The sequence below is a fragment of the Rhinoderma darwinii genome, chromosome 10 (genome assembly GCF_050947455.1).
Source record: "Rhinoderma darwinii isolate aRhiDar2 chromosome 10, aRhiDar2.hap1, whole genome shotgun sequence".
In the NCBI taxonomy this organism is placed as follows: Eukaryota; Metazoa; Chordata; class Amphibia; order Anura; family Rhinodermatidae; genus Rhinoderma; species Rhinoderma darwinii.
This window is the reverse complement of record NC_134696.1, coordinates 16,847,406-16,872,610: the sequence shown is the minus strand read 5'-3', so window position 1 is coordinate 16,872,610 and position 25,205 is coordinate 16,847,406. Positions and strand designations below refer to the sequence as shown.

The following is a 25,205-nucleotide window of genomic DNA, read 5'->3' as shown; positions in this document are numbered from 1 at the left end:
TGAGTGCTTTTGTAAAGAAGTCATTCTACAGAGAGTTTTGATTTATCAATTAACGTTCTGGAACAGCGCAAAGAAGCGGAGCTCTAGCCAAACTTCTTCTGTTAGTTGCTTTTCAGTTAGCTAGCTGGCATCATTGAGAGCTACAGTAAATATTACCGAAAAGCTTTAATAATAGAATTAATAGTTTTCAATGTAACTTCCATTATCCCTTAAGGATGGAGCACAGATTTAATTTTATTTTTAACATGGGATGATTCCCCCCCCCCCCACTTAAGAAACATGGAGAAAGCGTAAGTGGCAACCACTCTGAGCATAATTCTGGCCCAGAAATGTAGTTGTCACTTTTCAAGCCCGTTCAGCCATTGTTCGGAGAAACCACATAACATAACTATAATGGATTTTCTGGAAATACACATTGATGGCCTATACTTAGATGTGACCGCCAAGAACCCCCCCAGTCAGCAGAATGAAGATGTTGCTGTCCTATTAAATGAGGCGGAGCTGTAGTACCAGACTTAGCCGCATGTATGGACGCACTGCTGTGTCTGGATAAACACTGAAGGGACTAAGACCCTGAAGGAACCACAGCACTCTGCATTCTGCTGATTGTGGTGGTACCAGGGTTGGACCACTACCATTTGCACAGAGATGGCCTATCCTAAGATTCAGTCCTGAACAGGTAGAAGAATTTTTCCATCTGACTTGAGTTGATCTTGAAAGCTAGAACACGGCATCTCTGGACTAAAATGTCACCCCAAAAGTTTGTTTAATATTTTAAGAAGGTGGTATTTTTAATAAGTATTTGCTATGATATAATTCGAACCTAGTTGTTAAATTTACTCAACTGCTTTGCATAGCAAACATTACTAAGGACTTGAAAGTCTTATTTCGTTACTGAAGCAGTTTTACTTCCAAATATACAGATTGCTGAGAAAACAACCCATCTGCCATTAAATAGATGTATATATCTTACACTCCTCATTTTCCCATTGAAAGTATCCCAAGTATGTGATGTGAAAAAGATGGACAAATTCATCAAGAGTCATCAGCCTCATGAATCAACATGGGAGCAAGATTGTTTGCTTTGATAATAACAGGGAGTTGACAGTGGCGATTTAATATTACCTGACCCAGCCATACTGGCATGTTCAATCTATTTCTTGAACAAATAGTAGACATCTAAATTTGAGAATACCACTATCCCAGATGATTTAAGCCAAGAGACGCTTGGATTATTTCCAAGGAAAAGGAAGAGTTGTAAACTAAATGAATCAACAGATAAATCACCCAGGACATGTTAACTCCATCAGTAATTACAAGGGATGTATTATGCTACAAGTCCGTCTAAGATATTGTTATCCCTTTCTCCCCAGCTACCATAGTGGAAAAGAAAAAGGATTCAGATAAAGCCATGGCAACCAGTGATACTGCAATGTGGTCCTTTGACATAATGAGCTTGAAGGAAAACATGTCTGTCACCAGAGAATATATATCTTCTCAATACAATGGTCTTCTCTTTTAAGCTTTGCCTCAAATAAAATGGCTTAATAATTTCATTAACCTGCCACCACTCCTAGCTGGGACTACCAGTTCAAGGTGATGGCCGAGGAACGTGATGGGAAGTCAATAGTTGGTGAAAGTTGAGCAGAGAATGTGTGCCGTACGGTGCAATTCTTGAGGGAAGGAAGGTCCAAAATATTGGACTACCTAAGATCATACTCAGCTATGGTTTAGCTCTGGAAGACTATAGTGGCACAACGTTTGGTTCTCTAAGCCCTACTCTTTCCTTTGGTCACACCTTTTTGGCAAGAAAATCTGGTATCTTTCTAGTTCTATAGGTAGTAACACAAAAATGTTCTAACCTGCAGTATTCGTCCGCCTCAATTTAACCTTGCTTAACATAATTCTTCTCTGTCAATACCAAAAAGTATACTGTGTGGTGGAAAATTCACCACTTAACCTTTGCCACCTATAGGCACCAGCATAATATCACTACTAGTATGGTCTGTCTAATAATAATAATAATAATAATAATAATACCATGCCGTTTAATAGGGATAAGTGGCACCATTGAAGGATTAGTCGGATCTCAAAAACTGCACCAAGGTATAAACAAATATTCTAAATGGAATATTGATGAGTCCACAAAAGTCCACCTCCCCTGTATGAGTTGATTACTACATGTTAAAATATTCTCCTATAGGCCAGGAAATGTATAAAAGGGTCAATGTTTTTGTTCTATCTAATAAGATTTTTGTTATAAAATTTAAATTCGAGACTGAGGGAATGTAGTGTCACCAGATTTGTTTAGCATCTGATGGGCAGAAGGCAAAATTTGTCCTCGCGATTAAACATATGCCACATCAGAACAGAATACCTTCACTTCATTTTTCATATTTAAGGATGTAGAAATATTTTCCCAGGCAAATAAATTCTCTTCTTTGTGAAGAGCTGAGCTGATTCGGCTAAGTTACTGTAAAGGTTAATGCCAAACAAGGGACAAGGCCTGAAGGACCAGACAAAGACCATCATACACTTCACTTTCAATGCTTGTTTTCATAAATGTATGAATAATTTAAATTATCATTGTGCCTTATTTGAGTATTTCAGGGAGAAAAATGCCTCTTCTCTTTGCTCTCTCTCTCGTTTTTCCTCCTCTCGATTCTTTTCATTTTTGTCTCATCTCTTTTATGTGTTGTATAGGCTGTGTTCTTGCCATCTGAATCAGTTTTTTCGAACAATGAGATATATGAGGGTTGAGGGGGCAGTGAAAGAATACGGCTCTTGTTGTACACTCAGTCACTTGACATTGATTAATGAGGGTGCGTACATGGGTAGAATTTGTGAGAGAGAAGGGGAAATGAGAAGACCCGAGGGCATCGAAAGGAGGAGACTGAAAAGATGATAAAGGGAAGGCCATCGTGGTGCCAGCTTCGACACATTAAAAAGTTGGTCATGTATCTCTACATCGCTTCAGGAGAAACATTGATACAAAAGGTTACAGCCGGGTGTCAAATTGTTGTTTGTTTGCAAAATTTTGGTCACAAATAAGTTAAATAATTCATATAATTTTTACATTTGCTACATAAATGTACTGTTATACATTAAGTTAATCCTACTAAATCTAACAATATAGTAATTCTTTAAGCTAAGTAAAAGAAAAGTACATTATATGAACAGCTCAATTGTTAAAGGGGTATTCTCATCTAAGACATTTATGGCATATCCACGAAATATGCTATAAAAGTCTGATAGATGCGGGTCTCCTATCTGGGCACTGCATCTATCTCCACAATGGGGGCACCTAACCCCCACCCTGCCTGATGAAGCGGCCACTGGACTCCACATTCAGGTGGATCATCAATAGAGAGGTGGCCACGCATGAGCGCAGCTCTTTTCATGGATTCCTATTGTAGTTAAGAAGACAACTACATTTGCCATGATTCCTCATTGCCCTTCTCTCTCCTAAGGTATTCCCTCCCTCCTCTGAGGTCTCTCCTCCTTCTGCCTCCATGCAATTGTCCCTCCCCCTGTGACGTTTCGTCCAGAATGAGTATACTGCAGGAGGGAGAAACATCACGTGACCAGTGACGTTACCATCAGGGAGCGTTTCATGAAGGAGCTATAGAAATCACATGAGATGTGACATTTCGTTTGAGTAAGAGGATAGAAGATGAAAATTTCACATGATCAGTGAAGTTTTCTCAGCAGTATGAATGCTGGGAAATGCAACACATGATGGGAATATGAAACGCCACTGATCTTGGGCCAAGAAAGTGGGGAAGTGGACCGCAGCACAAAAAAAATTCCAGCTTCAAGACATTAGTAAGTGGCATAGATTGGGGGAACAACTGATAAAAAAAATATACTTTTCTAAAAGCAAAAATCCTTTCACTAGTTTTTTGTATATGCTAAGAAAGATGTGATTATTGTGCTTTTAATTTTACTTGGGGGAAAAAAATACCTAAAAAAATGTCAAATTAAAATTATTGCATTTCAGAATTTAAAATTTCAATGCTGCCCCATTAAACTGCCTATCTTATGTGGTGGAGCCTTAGGCAAGAGCCTAAGGAGCCTCCATAGGCATGTTTAGCCCTAGGGGAGGGGGAGGGAGCTATCAACACATTGCAAAACCAAAAATTAACATTAAAAAATGTGTAATTAATAGAGGTTATTCACATTATGGATCAGTGTTGGGATACTAAGTTCTCCATACTGGTAGAAAGAAAGTTGATGTTTTTCAGTTCCCCATTACTACTGTTAAACAAATAAAGCAACCTTAACTAGTTAAATGCTGGGGTATAATACAGGGAAGAGGAAGTAAACTGTGAAGCTTCCGTCCAATTTGCTGTTTTTGGCATTGTGAAAACTGGCCTGCTTCCCAGTATATCACTCTGACATTGAATAAGGTCAATTGCAGAACAGTTCTATAGCAGCCCTGATGGGTGTTCACGAAAAAGTGAATGGAGTGCAAATTAACCAAACTTGTCAAAAGCTTTTTTCCTCCTCCTCTTTCTTCCCCAATGTCACTCTAAAACTGTCAGTCTGAAGACAACATGAGAATTAACCTCATTTGAGGTTAGGGATGTATTGCAGGGTAACTGCATCCAAATTGTTAATCCCATTACTTAGAGGGGAATTCTCACCCTACTGATTACGATTGTCACTAGAACATTGTTACTGTATATGGTGTTTTGATGACCCCTGTCTTATGTTGGTACGATGATATTCTTAACCCTTGTGTTTTGAATGGAGCAAGTGCTTCTGGGTACAAGCTTAGAGAGGCAAATCCTTTTTTACTTTTAGGACCTGTGAATGAGAGAGGACATAAAAGTAATACAGGTAGGGGTCCAAACTCGGTGAGCTGCACGATGCCGAGAATGACGAGCCTTAAATTACCATTCTCGTCCTGAGAGAAGGATGAGAAGGCGCCATTGCTGTCTACAGGCACCAAGAACACAAACCCGAGTAACCCGGCTTGGGCGATTCGCACCCCTTTTATTTATCACTATGTAGAGCGACAGCACCTTCTTCTCCTGCCCCCTAATTGGAATTTGGGAGCTCTTGTTATCAGCAATGATAAAGGTACTACCTAATTTACTTTTATGACCTATCTTTATTTCAGGGTCATAACAGTAAAAAAACAACAACAAAAAAACACAAAAAAGAAACGGGATTGCCATGGGACAGGCTGCATTCAGACATTGCAATTAAGCCATGTTGCAAAATTGCAGCCCAAATTATTTTTTCACAAATTGGTATCAGACCCAATACTTAAGAGGGGTATAAAGTAAATCTTTATAAATTTCTACCCAGGTGGACCCAAACCCAGTTCTGCATAAAAAAGTGGACGCCAAGTTTGCCAAAGACATTGCAGATGTTTGTAGCTTTGCAGAAGATTAATAACCACATACCATTCACAGCGACAAAAATGTACAGAAAATCATATATACGTCTAATGAACTTTCTGACCACTGACCTAAGTGTTAAGTATATGTTATTTTATTACATATATTAGTGATTTTCTATTTATATAAATTCCAAAATATTTTGATTGACATAAAAAAAGCACAAAATAAGTCGGTGCATTATGAATGTAACTATGTAAATAATAAAAAACATAAAACAGTAATAATTAATAATAATAGAAACATTTATGTAATTAAGGAAATATTTTAATGTTTTCCATAACTTCTATTCATGTTTTCCCCCAGTAGACAAGCAGTGCCAACTTGTTATGACAAATTTACCTGAACATGTTCAAAATTCTTTCGCAATTTGACCAAATTTCAATTACCATAATCGCTAATCAACTGCTTTTGCTTGTGCATGAAACAGAAATGTTTTACAGCGACACTTGAATGAATTATACTGTTAATTTGCATTAACTGCACTTCAACCATGTTATTAATGTCATTACCCATTAAAGAAGGCTGTTCCGATAGAAGAATCTTTAACCAACAAGTGAATACAACAAGAGTAAATATAAATGAATGTCTATGTACATATAATATTAATAAGATATTGCATTATCTTTATAATAATGAATCCGTTTTTATGTATATTATATTTAAACATTAAAAACAGAGTCCCAGGGGGTGCAGAGATCGCAGTCATACCCGGGCCCAGGTGCCACATAAGAAGACACCAGTATTATAAATGGCACATGGAGGTGGGTGACCAGTTACAGATTTTGCATTGGGGCCCAGAAGCTTCACCTCTGATTAAAGATATTCATGTGTTTTAATGTTATGTTTCTATGTCAATTAAATATATAAAAATTGCATATAGTATTTACAATTAAGAAAACCATAATAATGTCTGTTAAAATGATAATGATTTTGCTTTAATATAATATCATTTATTAATAATTATTATTTTTTTTAAATTAATTCGTGTTTGGATCTTTTTTTCTCCTCTTTAAGCCTTTTACAAATGATGAAAACAAGAATTTTTCTTCAAAAATCACATATTTAAAATTAATTTTTTATTACCTTATGATTTTGTCTTTTGTTTACCTATTTATAGGTAGCCATTGCCATTGTCTAGGGTAATGATAATCCCCAAACTAGTCTCTCGGTACATTTCTATCCATTTCCAGCTTAAAGGGGAAGAGACCAGGGTAAGGACATGGACGTTCTTTCATGTATTTTGAAAGGTCTCCCTTATTTAGATTGAATTGTATCCTAATCTTCACTTCCTCCTTTGCCACTTTACTTCATTCAGATATTCCGGACTTCAGCTAATTCACTCGCGGTCACAGCTGGCACTTCCTAGGTCTCAGTTCTTAAATACTTTGTCCAATTCAACATTTTGAGAACTCTGCTTTCCCATCTCCACCACTATTGTGTTTACCAATTAGCCTACTGCTGAGCGGAGCTTCTCTCTCTCTCCATATTCTTATTCATCCTCTTATTTTATCCTTTTGAAGGTTGACCTGTCTTGTCACCGCACATCTACTTATTATCACCTCATCACCTTATTTTGGACAATCCTGGACGCTTCTGACGAGTAGTCATCATACTGAAAGGTTCAATATCCTGGACAGAATGCCGCAGAGGCCGTAATTATTACATATAACTAAAGCTTTTCAGCGATTTGTCGTTACGACAATCACAGAACGACCGTGAATGACGAGTCAAATTAGTGATTACAGACGGCCGTATTCTGTAAGGACTTGTCGTTCACAGTCGGTCCGTGAAGGTTGTCGTCTTGGACGACTGCCGTAAGTTAAAACAAACAATCACTGATCGATCTCTGGTCTGGTCTGGGCTTCTATTGATGGGATGTAGATCTTGAGTTTGGCATGAATATCTGTCCAAGAACTGCATCCGACGATGAGCAAAAAAATCCAACACTACAGATCAACTTTTCCACAGATATCTATCTTTGGTCGGCATCGGTCATGCTCGTTTGTGTCAAAAGAAGGCGCAACATTCGTCAAAAAATGATCTAAATCAGGCTTTTTTTTGGATGTCTAAAATCTCTAAAACGGTATAGTAAGTTTAGGAACTATTTTTATTGACTAGAGCGGTGTAATGAGGACTTTGTATTTCTACGTGTGATTTTTTGTTTTAATATTTTTCCCTTGGTTCGATATACGACATCTCACGGAGCATGCTGTAAGTCATTTTGACTGTAGATTCCGCATAAAGAAACTGTCTGTATACCATTGCATTTATATAAGGCTGTGTGCGTGACCCCATTAAAATGCATTAATATAGTACTTGAGATCCGTGTGATACTCATCCCAAAGATGCTCATATGCATGAGGCCTGACATGTGAACTACAGTGTTTATTATAATAAATAATAATAATACAGAAAATGTGTCTCATATTTATTTATAGTGTTTAGGTGGCATTAGTGTTCGCAGTGTGCGGTCACCATTTTTGGATATCGTATTGCCTTGCAGTCTAATAATTCCTTGCACCTGTATACACGTTTTGTTTCATTTTGTTGGACTGTGTTGAGCAAATTGTCTTGTCTCTTATGTATTGCATATATGTGGGGTTAGTGACTGCCACTATTGTTGATCTTGCACTCCTCCCATTCTGCCCTAGGTGATTTTAATTAGTTTAATGCTGGTTCCTACCATCCCCAGATATATGTAGGCTTAGTGTCAGTTCTGGGGGTACAAGCAACGTAGAGACCCACCTTAGAGAGGTCGCCTTGTCGTGGCAGGTGGGCTCACACAATTTGATCAAAATGTGCGCTAAGAACCTCACTATTGTAAGTAGATTCAGCGGCAATGTATATTTATTTATTTATTGTGTTTAGGTGGCATTGGGGTTTGCAGACTGCTGTCACCATTTTTGGATATTGTATTGTTTTGCAGTTTTAGGCTTCCTTGCTCCTGTATACATGTTTTGTTTCATTTTGTTGGAATGTGCTGATCAAATTTTCTTGTTATATAGATATATATTATATCAGCCATTGAAAATAATTTAATTGACTTATAAAGGTAAAAAAAGACAGCCAAAAGTAGAATGATAACATAAAATCTGCTATTCTCTCCTTATTTTTTCCGACTGGAGCTACGTGGTGACATTCAGTAAAATTGCCGATGTGGTTCCAATTATTCCTTATAGGGGAAAAAGTTGCAAGCGACCTTGCCACTGCTGCGTAATTCCCCCCCCCTTTAGGGGACCAAAGGTGACCATGATTTTACCACGATTTATCATGGTGGCTATACATTTGAATCTATCACTGGGCAATCATGTAATACGTGATTGTACTAAGTCCATCAGAGCAGGAACTGCTCATTACAAGGGATCTTCACTCTGGCTAATAGAGGAGAGGTCCCGAGCATCGGAATCCCTTATATCATGTCCCTATGCCCTAATAGAGCACATGAAAAAGAGGTTGTCTTGATAGGAAAGCCTCATGAAATAAAACAATGTCTTATTCGGACAATCTGAAATCTAACCATAAAGTATTTTTGGGGGCAAAAAATGTAAAAACTTTCGAAATATTACAAAAACAAAGAAAAATTCTTCCCTATTTTGAACAGTATTCAACCCATGCTGCAAGTTACGAAGCCTCGGTAATCCTTAATTAGCAATGGGATCTATTTTCCCTTTGAGCAGGGACACATGCATTCCACAACAGTAAATGTTTTGTTCCAAAACATCTGAAATAAAAGCTTGTGTTACAAAAATATGTCACAGCTGCTGTAACCTCTGCCCAGTCAATAATGTATAGCAAAGCAGGATGTCATTTCTCTCTCCTCTCAACCTGTATACACATATAGTGAATACGCCATCAGGGACAGCCCTGTTTGACAGAATTATTGATGATGTTTATATCAGCAAAAAGTTGCTGAAAGCTTTGCACATGACTCCGTTGCCTCGCTAATTACTGGACCTAATGAGCTGGAGATGCTATGTAATTTTTAGGGAGAAAAGAGAAAAAAAATCTGTAACTTATATGTAAAATTTCATGAAGCACTTAAATAAACAAATTCTATGTGCCTATGAATTCATTATAGTACCCCTGGTGTATAGGAACTGCAGTAGGTCTTTTGGCTGACCCTGCCACACAAGTTGCACCAAATAGGAACATCTTACTGTGGAATCGATTACTAAATTGTTTCAAACCCGTCTACTTAAATAGTTCCAGAAAATTCCTTGAAAAATTCCTTCACTACTTTTTAAAAGCGGGCTCACGTATAACCGTATTGAAATCAATAGGTCAGCCATTCTAAACTATGGAAATGCCCAAAAAATAAAGGTCAATCAGAGCTGAAAGGATCAATCTATTAAAGGGATTGTGCTCTTAATCCCATTTTATTATAAGGGTCCTCAGAAAATAAACTGGTGACCCTAAATCCAAGTGATCAGCTGTAATCTGTGGAGGAACCTGTTAGTAAGTGCTCAGTTTTCTTACAGCACCACCACAGGGGAACTGAAGCATTACATGGTGTGGACTAAAGTAAATGTGTTGACCTTATTATATATGGACAAGCTGGGTCCTCCAGAGAGAGAGGTTCTTTTTAGCCGCTCTCTACCATAGTTTATTAGTTGAGGTCCCAAATGAGGGACAGCCCCTTGCATTAACTCAGAATTCAAAGACTTTTATTTATGATGGACCCTATTGACTTATAATGGGGTTAGTCGGATTCTGCCAAGGGGTCCGTTATTTTGACAAAATACACCAAAAAAAGACTTAACCTTGATTTCAACAATTAAAATATACAAGGGACACTAAACCAAACCGTTACAAATAACCATAGGCTAAAGGATTTCTGGATCCAAATAGGTAACCTAATGTGCTGACCAAACACACCCTACCTTATCCCTTTGCTATTACTACCAAAAGTGAAATAGTCACCCCGATGAGGCTGATCCCACTTGATCCTACACTAATAACCCTGCACCTACCTATGGGGAAATATACCTAATGTTGTGGTGCATGGATGCTGATACAATGGGATACAACCCTGGGTTCAGGAATGTAAAAAAGACAACAATTGCGTAGAACATATATTAATTTATATGTTCCATTTGATAGGGAGAGGTGCAGGGTTATTAGTGTAGGTTCCAGAGTGGGATCGCTCTTAAAGAGGCTCTGTCATCAGATTATAAATGCCCTATCACCTACATAATCGGATTGGCGCTGTAATGTAAATAACAACAGTGTTTTTTATTTTGAAAAACTATCAATTTTGAGCAAGTGATGCACAATTTTAGATTTATGCTAATTAGTTTCTTAATAGACAACTGGGCGTGTTTTTACTATTTAACCAACTGGGCGTTGTACAGAGGAGTGTATGATGCTGACCAATCAGTGACCAATCAGCGTCATACACTTCTCTCTATTCATTTTTAGCGGTAATCGCGATATCGCGTTGTGCTGTCACATACTCCCACATTAATAGACATCGCTTTCAGCCAGGATGCGATGTCTACTCACACTCCCGACACTTCTGTAAAGTTTCTGTGAATGACAGCACAGCATGATCTCGCGAGATCACGCTGTGCTGTGTGAGTAAGTCACCAAGAAACTTTACCGAAGTGTCGGGAGTGTGAATGGACATCACATACTGGCTGAAAGTGATGTCTATACAAAGTAGAAAAACTGCAGCACACGTATCAAAAAAGTGAAGAAGACTTTTATTCCACCATAATATAGAGCGACATTTTCGAACCAGGTGTGTCATTCTCAAGCCACTTATCAAGGCGTCTATTCGCCTTCAGGTAGTAATATTCAAGGGATAAGGTAGGATGATTTTAGTCCGCACATTATATTCCTTATTTGCATTCATACATCTCTTAACCTATGGTTATTTTTAGTGGATTTGGTTTAGTGTCCCTTTGATATTTTATTTGTAGAAATAAAGGTTAAATCATATTTAGTGTTTTTGTCTGTGATTTCTTTGACATTGTTCTATTACCAATGTTTGTCTATTGTGCCCTCTGACGGCAGTACAATCAGGCACTGTGACCCCAAACGGACATATAAGTAATATTATCTTGTTTAAAAACGTCACCTGACAAATAACACCTAATTAATAAATAACTTCACACATAAAGTTTGCTTCTTTGCCTGCATTATTGTTCACAGAGAGAATGGGATCGTTTCTGGCTGAAGGTTGTTTTAGCTGGCAGTGATTACTGATCCCCTTATTAAAATATAGGGTTGGCTTGGCCAAGGGAGAGGTGGACGACTGCCAGAAAACTCTAGTCTCCCATCTCAGGAAAGGGTGAGAGCAATTGATTTCCAAGGAAAATTAAACATGGACGAACAACTTTCTCCTTAGAGTAGAGAACCAAGGGTAGTCCCAATACTCATTAGATTATTGGCAGATATTGTCTAATGTGTAGGGTGAGCGGGTTTTAGAATAGAGGACGTAAATAATATTTGGACCATATTCTTTTTTAACATTTACAATATGTCCAACTGTACATATTATATATTCTCTCAACAGATTGTTAACTTCACAGATTTCTTCTTATTTCAAAAAGCTTTTCAAGTCAACTCAATTAAATTAATCCCGGATAGTGATGCAACTGGAAGAGACAGCGTAGGTTTATCTCATATTTTACAAGGACGGTTCCTAAACCCTACTGTAAAGCTTTAATCCACTATCAAAATGGATAGCCCAATTTCTATTAGCAAGAGAGGGCGTGAGAGCCAGAAGTCTAACATCTACCCAGAAGATACTGGGCCTGCTGACCTATAGAAGAGTTAAATGCAGTTTAATAGCATGAATTCTTGAAATTCAGCAGCACATAATCCGACCTCTTTGTATCTTTGATGATAATGATTGCCATGAGAAGTCAATGGCAGTTATTTCAGCCTAATTAGCCAAAATGTCCTGGGAGGATACTGTGCAGAAAATCCCCCATTGCTATGTCAGTAACTCTACAAACGGTATGTGGGATAAGATGCTGGAATACATAAATACCATAATAAAGCAGAACTGGTAAGCAATGGTAGAGAATAATTACACCCGATGATTTCTAGTATTCTTGTGAATATATTGAAATTTCTTTTAGATTTGATTTTATTCCTAAAAATTTAATTGATGTGGTCATCTGAGCTAGTGAAGGTCCACAGCTGCTGTCCTGGTGCTTTGGCCATTGGATGGTACTGTAAGCCTCTGAAGTGCCAACCAGTTACCATGCGGTGGTTCAGAATGTCCCCTATTATCTACATTAATTAACAGAACTACAGTACTGGAAGAGAAACCAACCAGTTGACCGCTTCCTGATTGAGCTTAGCAACCTTGGGTAAAAATCGAAAGGAAAGGCTGGGGTAAGGGCTGTTTTAGAATAGTTCTAAATATCTACTTACGCTAAAATGTCATGAGACTTAAATTACTTTTTGGATCATCTTTGTAAAACTTTCACCACGATCAAGTTGCCTGTTGGTGTCTGTTGCGTCATGGAATCATTAAGTCCTACTCAATGTGTTACTCAATGCATTTCTAGGGGATATTTGACCATAACCACTATATAGTCTTCATCCTATCAGCAGTTGTCTAGCTTTAGTCTTAGTCAAAACAAGAATCAGGTAGATGTCATCAAAGAATCTTCTATCCAGTCAATGACTAACAGCAATGTGATGCCATCATTTCATCAAGTGGTGGAGAATGTTCAAATCTTATCATCAACATGAAGATCATAAGACATACACCATCGTAAGAGCTGTTGTCTTATGTTTTTCATGAAGAGATCTTGCAACAAAACTGTTGGCTACAACCTGGACCAGCTTTAGTGGTATGCAACCTGTGCACATGATGCATTAGCTACTCTTGCTCAAAGGGGCATCTGAGGGGCATCTGAGGGGCACTACTGAGCATCACTTAATTGTTTAAAGTGTAACTAAACATTCAACAAACTTCTGACATGTAATAGTGACATGTCAGAAGTTTTGATTGGTGGGGGACCGAGCACTGAGACCCCCACCAATCGCTAAAACAAAATGGCAGAAGCACTCAATCGCTTAGTTTCTGTTCGTCTTTTTCCGGAAAGCCCATGTAGTGGTGTACGGGCTCATAGATTTTCAATTCTGGAAAAAGCCAAACAGAACGGAAACGGCTCAGCGCTCAATCGTTTTAGCGATTGGTGGGTATCTCCGTGCTCGGACCCCCACCAATCAAAACTTCTGACATGTCACTATGACATTTCAGAAGTTTGTTGATCGTTTAGTTACCCTTTAACGCTTTTATTAAATTATGTATGGAGCGGTTATTTTGTCCCCCTGTATGTCTGCATTATTTCAACACTGTATGGGTGTATTTATTTAGGCATTATACAGTATATTATTCTTGCAGTCTATGGTGGCAGCACTGTATAGTATTAGCCATCATACAGTATAGCTAATTTGGCCTTGTTTGCTATGGTTATTTGTTTACTGTATGACAATATAGCAATTTAGTAGGGGGAAAAAGCCAGCAGAAGGTACTGCTAAAGGTACCATTCAATGTAAGGCCAGCCCTGGCTACAACCAGTGTGACCTAACTACTGATTCTTCCATTTTTTTTCCTTCATATCATGGGATTGTCAACACCTATCTCTCCGTATACATTTTCTGCATATTACAAGGTCAAATTATTATCAACCGATTGATGATACTTAAATATTTGGTTCTTTGATATTCCGACACAACAGAACAGCTTAGAAGGTTGTAGACCAGGAAAGGAAGACATCCACCATCATTGTCACATTGGTCACTGGCTGTTTTTCTAGTGAAGAGCTTAAATGCTTTTCCAATTCACTTTTCTTCAGCAAGCAGTTTTCAAGTTTAAGAGCATCTCACCACTTACGGTCATTTACAGCTTACAGCTTAGCAAATCCAGAAGGTGTCGTTTGAAAAAGAATGACTAGCCAAGCATCTTAATCCTCCTGTTCATTCATGCTCTCTAGAATGTCCTTTAAGACCACTGCTGAGAGCCTGTGCTGAAACGAAGGCTGATAAATTAGTCTGGAGGAGAGCAAAGCAGATTCAGCTTGTAAAAGGTCACTCCAACTTTGTTCTGGGTGAAGGTTTATCTTGACTGCTGCTGTGACAGACAATGCCCCGGGTCTAAATGGTAGAGATCCCAGCTCTGCTGGTGAGCGTACTACAGAGGTAATGTACAGCAGGCTCCACTAATATCTAAAACAGAAACAAAGGGATATGGATTTTTGCAGGAGGTCATTCAGTAAGGATGGCACAATAACACAGGCCATTAAGCAGCAGATTCCATCTGTTGCTATAGAAAAGGTGGAACGGACACAAAAAAATGCATCATGTAAAACAAAAATCTGCTCAGTCAGGGTTCTGATTTACAGATGAGGAAATTCTATACTTAAAGCCAAAGGAGTATGGACTGGCCTTGTACAAGCTGTGTTTGTTTGAAGGGAAACAAAAGATCAAGATGCAGCCAAAATGGAAAAGGTTGTTTGGCTTGGACCCTTCTAGCTATTTCCATAGAACATGGGTTTGGGTCAAGTTGGGTTAATATAATAAAATATCACTGTGTAGGTGTTGGACACTCTCCTGGGCTTTCGCTGTGTTAAGGTGCTGATACACTTCAGATAGCTATTGGCCAAGTGTTCGGCTGAAAGCTATAGCTCCCGACTCCACCATTAATTTATTAACATTTTAATGGGAAGAAGAGAATAAGTTGTCATCAAACACCTTGAGCAGCGGCTTAACTATCCGTAAGAGCAAAGGATCTCAACATAGATTTCAGCAACCCATAGACCTCCGGTAGACCGCCATACACATTAAAGTGTCAGCCGGTCCAACTGAAATCAGCGGGTTCAGACAACTTTCATCTAATGTGTATAAGCACCATTAATCTCTTGAAGAAAAGGCTGTCCATAAAATCTGGCCCGTGGCAACATCTGCATGTTCTCCACATTGCTTCCCCATGGTTTCCATAGTTTCTACCCACACGCTAACAACATAGTGACTTAAAATTGGAAAACCTATTCTACATTTACTTGGGGAACTGACACCTTACCCTTCCTAACATAATCACTTAATCCCGTTATGAATAGGCTATTTGTTTATTACAGTTTCACGCATCTGTGTTGACATTTATCTATTTTTTAACATGGCTGTGAGATGGTAAAATAAGTTATTAAGCGAGTCCCTGTCCTTCCATCCCTGTCATCATCCTTATTAGCAGAGCGTGCTGGGACAGCGTTTATTTCTGTGGCTTGTGGTGTGTATTAAAATGGACCGTTCTGCACATAGTAGGGGCCTTGCCTTTATTTACTCGTCCTACTTCAGAGTGCATGCCTGGAATCAATGCAAACACATTAAACGTTTCAAAGCACCTCATCATCAGACGGGAACTTGATTAAACTAGCCGGCTTCCACTTAGCCAGGTGTCTATAATCATTCCAAAATCTGTTTATTTTTAAGAGAGGGCTCCCAAAGCAGGATGTGAACGGACAGTAACTAAGGGCTAAAGGAACCGATTAGTAGCAAAGTTCTTTATAACTACAGAATGCATAGACCACTACTGTCCCTAATACCCAAGGACAACCAGCTTCCTGTTCCAGATCAGGAGTCCCACAGACATGATTGATATTATACCTAAGGGTCCACTTACACTGGCCAATTTTGGCCGGTGGAACGAGTGCCGATCAATGAGACAGCTCGTTGATCGGCGGACGTTTGCTCCTGTCACAAAGTGCTATGTATGGGGACGAGCGCTCGTTACTTCGATCGCTCGTCCCCATACATTCTTATAATGTCGGCAGCATGTCTCGCTGCTTACACAGGGAGATGTGCTGCCGACAACAATTATATTTTAGTTTTTTAAATCTATACGATCAGCAGATGAGCGTTTGCTCGTTCATCTGCTGATCGCTGCCCTGTTTACACAGGCCAATTATCAGCATTCTATGAACTCTTGTCTGCCCAATAATTGACAAGTGTAAAAGGGCCTTAAAGGACGAGTGTCGCGGAATTTTTTTTTTATATCAATTTGCTTCTAGTGTTTTATTAAAAAAAATTTTATTTATTTGTGTGTTTGTGTTTTACTTTTTTTTATTTTTTCACTTTTTCTTGTCTATGGGGGCTGCCATTTTTTTTTCCATCTCTGTATGTGTCGATTAACATGGACATACGGCACATACAGCCCCATAGTGAATGCGAACGGGGCCCGTTCCATCCACTGTGCTGTACGCCGTCTGTGTGGGAACGGCGCATGCCAAACGGCGCATGCGAACGGCGCAGTCCAAATTGAAGGTCTTCGGCCTAGCGACGTCTGGCGCCATTTTCTTGTGGACCGGAAGCCGCGGCCGGACAGTAAGATTACTACTTCCGGTCGCGGCTTCCGGACTTGTGCACTTGGAGCGGAGGGAGCAGACGGAGCGGACGGACCGGAGGGAGCGGCGGCGGCAGGAGCAGGTAAGTTAGGTCTGTGTATGTACATGTTTTACTGTGTGTTTACTACTGTATGTAAACCTACTACACTGTGTGTTAGCTCAAAAAATGGCGACACAGTGTAGGAGGTTTGACCGTTCAATCCCCTCCTTTATCCTGGCACTAGCCAGGATAACAGAGGGGGGATTCTGAGAGCTCACTAGAGCGAGTGAGTTTTCTCAAATTTTGCAGCATAAAGCAATGTGGTTGCTTTACCACATGCCAATGCTGCAATTTTGGGAATTGCTCCATCTAGTGACCAGCACTGGGAAATGTTATAAATTAGAATCTAATTTATAATATTTCCTGACTCGTGAAAAAATTAAAAAAATTAGAGCAATGGGCTGACTTTTCATTGGGGTACAAACTGTATTCTGCAGATGATTTGCACCTAAATGGAAGGGGGTCCGCTGTGCTGGGGGAGAGAATTCTAGCTGGGGTGGCGGAGTATTTAAACTAGGGCTGAGGAGGGAGGTCAATGTAGAAAAAAAGGGGTAGCCAGGTTAGAGAGGGGTCAGACTATATTGGTGGGGGGAGAAACAGAATGTGGGGAGAGGACTAGACAACAAGATAAGGAGATCCTTTCGTTACAAAACATCAGTGTAAATAAAAAGGCCCAATTAATGTCAAATCACATTTCTGATAATAAAAGTGAAAAACTGACAGGCAAGTTAAAGTGTATGTTCACAAATGCCAGAAGTCTAGCAAGCAAAATGGGGGAGCTGGAGGCCTTGATACTGGAAGAAAATATAGATATAGTTGGTGTTGCTGAAACATGGCTGGACTCTTCACATGACTGGGCTGTAAATCTACAGGGTTTTACACTTTTTCGTAAAGACAGGACAAATAGGAAAGGTGGTGGTGTATGTCTGTATGTGAGAAGTGATATGAAGGCGAGTGTGAAAGAGACAATAGTGGGTGAATACTGTGAGGAGGTTGAAACCTTGTGGGTGGAACTAGAAAGGGAGGTAAACACTGAAAAAATTACTTTTGGTGTAATCTATAGACCCCCCAATATAACTGAGGAGATGGAAGTTCAGCTATATAAACAGATGGAGCGGGCTGCACAGGCGGGTACTGTAGTGATAATGGGAGATTTTAATTTCCGGGATATTAATTGGTGTCATGGTTCGGCTTCAACTGCAAAGGGGAGACATTTCCTCAACCTGTTGCAGGAAAATTTTATGGGCCAGTTTGTGGAAGACCCGACTAGAGGTGAAGCTCTGTTGGATCTGGTCATTTCTAATAATGCAGATCTTGTTGGGAATGTCAATGTTCGTGAAAACCTCGGTAACAGTGATCACAATATAGTTACATTTTACCTATACTGTAAAAAACAAACGCAGGCTGGGAGGGCAAAAACATTTAATTTTAAGAAAGCCAATTTCCCCAGGATGAGGGCGGCAATTCAGGATATAGACTGGGAAGAACTAATGTCAAATAATGGAACAAATGATAAATGGGAGATTTTCAAATCTACTTTGAGTTATTATAGTGCAAAATTTATTCCTATAGGTAACAAGTATAAACGACTCAAATTAAACCCCACATGGCTTACACCTTCTGTGAAAGGGGCAATACATGACAAAAAAAGGGCATTTAAAAAATACAAATCTGAGGGTACAGCTGTAGCCTTTGTAAAATATAAAGAGCTTAATAAAATCTGTAAAAATGTAATAAAATTAGCAAAAATACAAAATGAAAGGCAGGTGGCCAGGGATAGTAAAACAAATCCCAAATAATTCTTCAAGCATATAAATGCAAAAAAGCCCAGGTCTGAACATGTAGGACCCCTAGATAATGGTAATGGGGAGTTGATCACAGGGGATCAAGAGAAGGCAGAGTTACTAAATGGGTTCTTTAGCTCTGTATATACAACTGAAGAAGGAGCAGCTGATGTAGCCGGTGCCAGTGCTGTTAATATATCAGTTGATATACTGAATTGGATGAAGAGATGGTCCAAGCTAAATTAAATAAAATAAATGTACACAAGGCCCCGGGACCAGATGGGTTACACCCTAGAGTTCTTAAGGAGCTTAGTTCAGTTATTTCTGTCCCCCTCTTCATAATATTCAGAGAATCTCTAGTGACTGGTATAGTGCCAAGGGACTGGCGCAGGGCAAATGTGGTGCCTATTTTCAAAAAGGGCTCTAGGTCTTCCCCGGGTAATTATAGACCAGTAAGCTTAACATCCATCGTGGGGAAAATGTTTGAGGGGCTATTGAGGGACTATATACAGGATTATGTGACAATAAATAGTATTATAAGTGACAGCCAGCACGGTTTTACTAAGGACAGAAGTTGTCAAACCAACCTAATCTGTTTTTATGAAGAGGTGAGCAGAAGTCTAGACAGAGGGGCCGCTGTGGATTTAGTGTTTTTGGACTTTGCAAAGGCATTTGACACTGTCCCCCATAGACGCCTAATGGGTAAATTAAGGACTATAGGTTTAGAAAATATAGTTTGTAATTGGATTGAGAATTGGCTCAAGGACCGTATCCAGAGAGTTGTGGTCAATGATTCCTTTTCTGAATGGTCACCGGTTATAAGTGGTGTACCCCAGGGTTCAGTGCTGGGACCACTATTATTCAACTTATTTATTAATGATATAGAGGATGGGATTAATAGCAGTATTTCTATTTTTGCAGATGACACCAAGCTATGTAATATAGTTCAGACTATGGAAGATGTTCATGAATTACAGGCAGATTTAAACAAACTAAGTGTTTGGGCGTCCACTTGGCAGATGAAGTTTAATGTAGATAAATGTAAAGTTATGCATCTGGGTACCAACAACCTGCATGCATCATATGTCCTAGGGGGAGCTACACTGGCGGATTCACTTGTTGAGAAGGATCTGGGTGTACTTGTAAATCATAAACTCAATAACAGCATGCAGTGTCAATCAGCTGCTTCAAAGGCCAGCAGGATATTGTCGTGTATTAAAAGAGGCATGGACTCGCGGGACAGGGATGTAATATTACCACTTTACAAAGCATTAGTGAGGCCTCATCTAGAATATGCAGTCCAGTTCTGGGCTCCAGTTCATAGAAAGGATGCCCTGGAGTTGGAAAAAATACAAAGAAGAGCAACGAAGCTAATTAGGGGCATGGAGAATTTAAGTTATGAGGAAAGATTGAAAGAATTAAACCTATTTAGCCTTGAAAAAAGACGACTAAGGGGGGACATGATTAACTTATATAAATATATTAATGGCACATACAAAAAATATGGTGAAATCCTGTTCCTTGTAAAACCCCCTCAAAAAACAAGGGGGCACTCCCTCCGTCTGGAGAAAAAAAGGTTCAAGCTGCAGAGGCGACAAGGCTTCTTTACAGTAAGAACGGTGAATTTATGGAATAGCCTACCGCAGGAGCTGGTCACAGCAGGGACAGTAGATGGCTTTAAAAAAGGGTTAGATAATTTCCTAGAACAAAAAAATATTAGCTCCTATGTGTAGAAATTTTTCCTTCCCTTTTCCCTTCCCTTGGTTGAACTTGATGGACATGTGTCTTTTTTCAGCCGTACTAACTATGTAACTATGTAATCACTTATACACTAACTGTTTAACTAAAAAAAAAAAAAAAAATTCTAGCGTCACGTTACCTTTAAGTCTCCTCTGCTCTGTTCTACCTGATTTGTTCATACTAGTCCTGGAAGAGATATCCATATACATTTAACATAATAATAAAACTGTATGCAGTAAGTGCTTAAAGGGGATTTGTCACCAGTTTATTAATTCCCTATCCCTATCTCCTAACTAATCTAATAGGTGCTATGATGCTGATAACTGCAGTGTGATTTTTGTTGGGGTATTTGGAGCTCTGTAGCAGAAAAATTTATCAGCAGAGGACCTAAAACAACTTGATGTTAATGGGTTTGTCCAGGATTTAAAAATATTTTTAAGAGCAGGAAAGTTGATAAAGTTAAAAAAAAAAAATCAATGCACTGCTGTTCACTACCTGCCGCTCCAGTGGTAACGCCAGTCTTTGTTGACTGGCTTGCAGTGATGAAGTGCCGTTCATGCACATGACCACTACAGCCAATCACTGGCCTCAGCAGTGATGCTTGATTGTATGGCATGCTCAGGGCCGGCCCTAGGGGTGTGCGACCTGTGCGAGTGCACAGGGCTCTGCAGCCTCCCTACATGTAGGGGGCGCCACGGGGCAGGCCGTTTGAACTCTGTTCTCTGCTCCTCGTTACACACACGGTAGAAGCAGAGGCAGAGCAGAGGAGGAAGCTCCGCCCACAGACCGTCCTGCAAGAAACCCGTGAGCAAAGAGAGATGGTAATTGTCTATTTATGTGTGTGTATATGTGTCTGTGTACATATGTCTCTGTGTCTATATGTTCCAGTGTGCGTGTGTGTGTGTGCGTGTGTGTGTTATCTGTGGTGTGATTTCTGCGGTGTGACTGCAGGTAACACTACTACGTTATCTGTACTCAGAGAGTTATCACTGTGTCACCTTGGGGTTACATAGGACTGCAGGTAACACCTACTACGCTATCTGTACTCAGAGAATTATCATTGTGTGTTATCTGTGGTGTTACATAGGACTGCATATAACATCTACTACATTATATATCTATCATATATGGGTCTGTGTGTATATGTGTCTCTGTGCATGTATATATGTGTACGTGTCTGTGTGTGTCTATATTTACCTATGTGTATGTATATATATATATATATATATTTATTTATCAGCCTGTCTAATGTATGCATGTACAATATATGTCTTTATGTATGTACAATATATGCTTTCCAGCATGTGCGTGTCTATATATGTTAATTTTTAATTTGTGGAGGGCAGCAATAGAGAGTCCCGCACAGTGATTGGCTGCATGTCATCACTGCAGGACAGGTCAACAAAGACCTGCAGGGACCACCGGAGCAGTGGCGCTGAAGTGGTAGTGGATTGAATAGGTGGGTATTGGCTTGTTTTTTTATAAACTTTCCTGCTCTTCATTTTTTTTTTTTTGTAATCCTGGACAATCCCAATTTACTTTAAAGGGGTTGTACACTACTGGACAACTGATGATCTGTCCACCAGATAGGTCATCAGTACATGATCTGTGGGGGTCAGACATCCTGACCCCGCACCATTAAGCAGCTCCAGCTGCTTTCGAGTTCCGGTCGGACATGCCGTAAACAGTTAGCTCCAGCCACTAAATAGCGGCCGAGTTGCAGTACTGAATAGGAGCAGAGCTGAAGTTTGGCAGCACGGCCACTATGCTATGTACAGAGCCAACTGCTTCCAGCTCCGTACATCGCATAATGGGACATAACAGTCGATGCCCGGGGATAGCTGGAGCGGCTTAACGATGTCGGTGTCGGACCCGCATCGCTGATAAACGGATGACCTAGCCATCAGTTCTTCAGTAGTGGACAAGATGGTCACAGACATAACATTTTTGGTAGTTAATCTTGCCAATTTCAAAAGGATCTATGTGAACATCCCAACTGTCCCCTAACGTCTCTTAGATTGTCCCCTAATGTATCAAATTGTCCCCTAATGTCTCTTAAATTTCAACCCTTTTGATCCCATTGTTTTCCCTAAGATAAGCAGCAACAGGTGTGTGGCAGAAACAGATTCTCCTCCCTTCATAAAACAAACATGTTTATTCGACCAAGTTAATGGGCATGTTAATGGAAAACTCAGGGAACATAACTGTCAGCCTAACGATCGTTCACTTGACATCTATCTTATCTCTATGACCTGCTTAATAAATATTTTATATATTTGTTGAATACAATTAATTATTGTCTCTATGCAGCCATTTATAGCTGGGCTGACTCTTCCTCCAGTCCAGAAACATCCTTGCTCCCATGATGGGTACTTTATGTCTTATATCGCCAGTTCTAAGAACTTCCAGATGTATAGATATGGATTTTATGCCCTTAACACACATTTTACTTTGACATTTTTTATTTTAGATATTTTTTTTACTTAAAGGATTACTCACATCTTAAGAATAAATGGTATATCTACAGGATATGCCATAAATGCCTGATAGGTGTGGGCCCCACCTCTTGGACCTGGATCTATTGGAAGAACAGAGGTCCGATGACCCCCTTTCAATGATCTTTTTTATATCTATCTATCTAATATCCATCTATCTATCTATCTATCTATCTATCTATCTATCTATCTATCTATCTATCTATCTATCTATCTATCTATCCATCTATCTAATATCTATCTATCTTTATATTGATTTGATAATATAGAATGTTTGGTTATCTGCCATAAATTTTGAGTATCTACCTGTATTTATATCATCCCATGAAATATACATTCTAATATAAATCAGGGATGAATTAACCAGGATCGTATGATTTTTTTCTAGTTCACTATTAGCTCATTCTTTCTTCTTGTCATAGTCATAAAGCTGATTTAAAGCCTTGATACCGACACGAGCTATCAAATTTTACTATCAGGAGAAAAAATACTTTTCTCTTGAGGATGAAATTAGTCACGCTAGAAAGATGATAGCAATTCACTAAACCCGGAATCTCATGTTGACTATCACACGGCTGATTCCAAATACATAAACAGGAAGCGCAATCAACTGTGAAAACAGAACCAAAAACAAGAAATTTGCTCGGTATAGCACAGCGGCCCACAGTAGGAGGATTGTGTTTAGTTTTTGGAGGCCATGCCTCATGTTCATCATGGAAAGCTTCTGTCAAGATGCTCATTACCTCCCCCTACACTTCCGAGTCTTGACACCAATATAGCATTGGGCCGAAAAATCCATTCATGTACAGCTAACATGAACTTAGCTTAGAAAAACTATACATGAAACAAATCCAAAAGTTATATCTAGCTACAAAAATAGTAGTTTTAAAATCGGTGTCCATCTCTACTCCATCTGTATTTTTAGGATCCATTGTACAATTCTTTTTTTTTATTTTTTATTACATTTTTTTAAAAATTATTCAACACAATGTGAAATTTTTATAGGAATAGAATCACTTTTAAAACAGAATATTGCAATACACACTTTATAATACAAAATGACTTTTAAAGTTTTTACCACAACCTTTGACACCCACCCCCCAATAAAGCCCCCCTACCCTTACCCACCCCATGACAGGCATGGAATCAGACTACTCGAAAATTACTAGAAATTACACAGGAATAGAATCACTACCATTGGCCCCAGAAGCAATTTTTTAAGGTTACTCCAGGAGGTACTATTATTATTTCTTTTTTCATATATTATGATTGTTTTCACATTATGGATCCATGCTTCTACAGCCAGAGTGTTAGAGATCCATTTTCTAACGATCTGAAGTTTGGCGATGAACAATAACTTTATTACACCATTTTTCTTATCTCTAGGTACAATTAAAGCAGAATCATCTCCAAGTAATACTCCAAGTAATACTAATCGGGGAGAGAAAAGAATATCCACTTCCTGACGGTCCAAAATTTCTTTAAAAATTGCTTCCCAAAATTTTACAACTGCCGGACAGCTCCATAGGACGTGCACATATTCGGCCTCCACTACCCCACATCTGGGACAGTTAGATGACTTTTTTTATAGATTCTATTCAGGAACACCGGAGTGTAATCAAGTCTGTGATCTATATTGAATTGTATCAATTGATGATTCCTGTTTAATGAGGCTCTACTAATATTTTTATGTATAATATCCCATTTAAACTTCCCTACACATTTCAGATAGTTTTCCCATTTTTCAATACTCCTAAATTCAAATTTATCTGAATTAACCTTTAACAATGTTTTATAGTTATTAGATAGGGCCTTGACCGCTACTTCTTGGATGAAAAATCTAGAATAGAAGCCATTCGTAACATCCTTATAAAGGAGCACTTTATTGTCCAAGTGATCAAGGACGTGTTTTAATTGAGCATAGGAGAACCTTTCCTTTCAGGATAGATCAAAAACCGCTGAAAGTTGCTCCCATGATTTAATTTTTCCCTCCTCCACTACGTCTAGTATACACCTTATTTCATTTTAGTCTTAGAAGAGGAATCTCTGAAATATCCTTAACCATGAATTATGCCATAAAGGCGAAAATTCGATTGAACTTTTCCTTCCTAGCATTTTACCCATGAGAGTCCAACAGTCATGTAGATGACGGGCTGTTGGCACAGTTGCTAGTATACCGGATAGTAATTGGCCGGATTCTAACACTTCAAAAAAATTGGAATATTGACCTTTGGTCTTAGACATAACCCACAGCAAAAATGTATCCATGTTCGATTCGTTAAAGAGGATCTGTCACCAGATTTTGCAACCCCTATCTGCTATTTCAGCAGATCGGCGCTGCAATGTAGATTACAGTAACGTTTTTATTTTTT

The 25,205-nt window shown here is 39.1% G+C and overlaps 1 protein-coding gene across 4 annotated transcripts in view; it reads right to left on the bottom strand.

Annotated features, from left to right (window-relative positions):
- PRDM16 (PR/SET domain 16) overlaps window positions 1-25,205 on the bottom strand; it is a 500,485-nt gene that overhangs the window by 283,922 nt on the left and 191,358 nt on the right. The gene's annotated exons all lie outside the window — the stretch shown is intronic.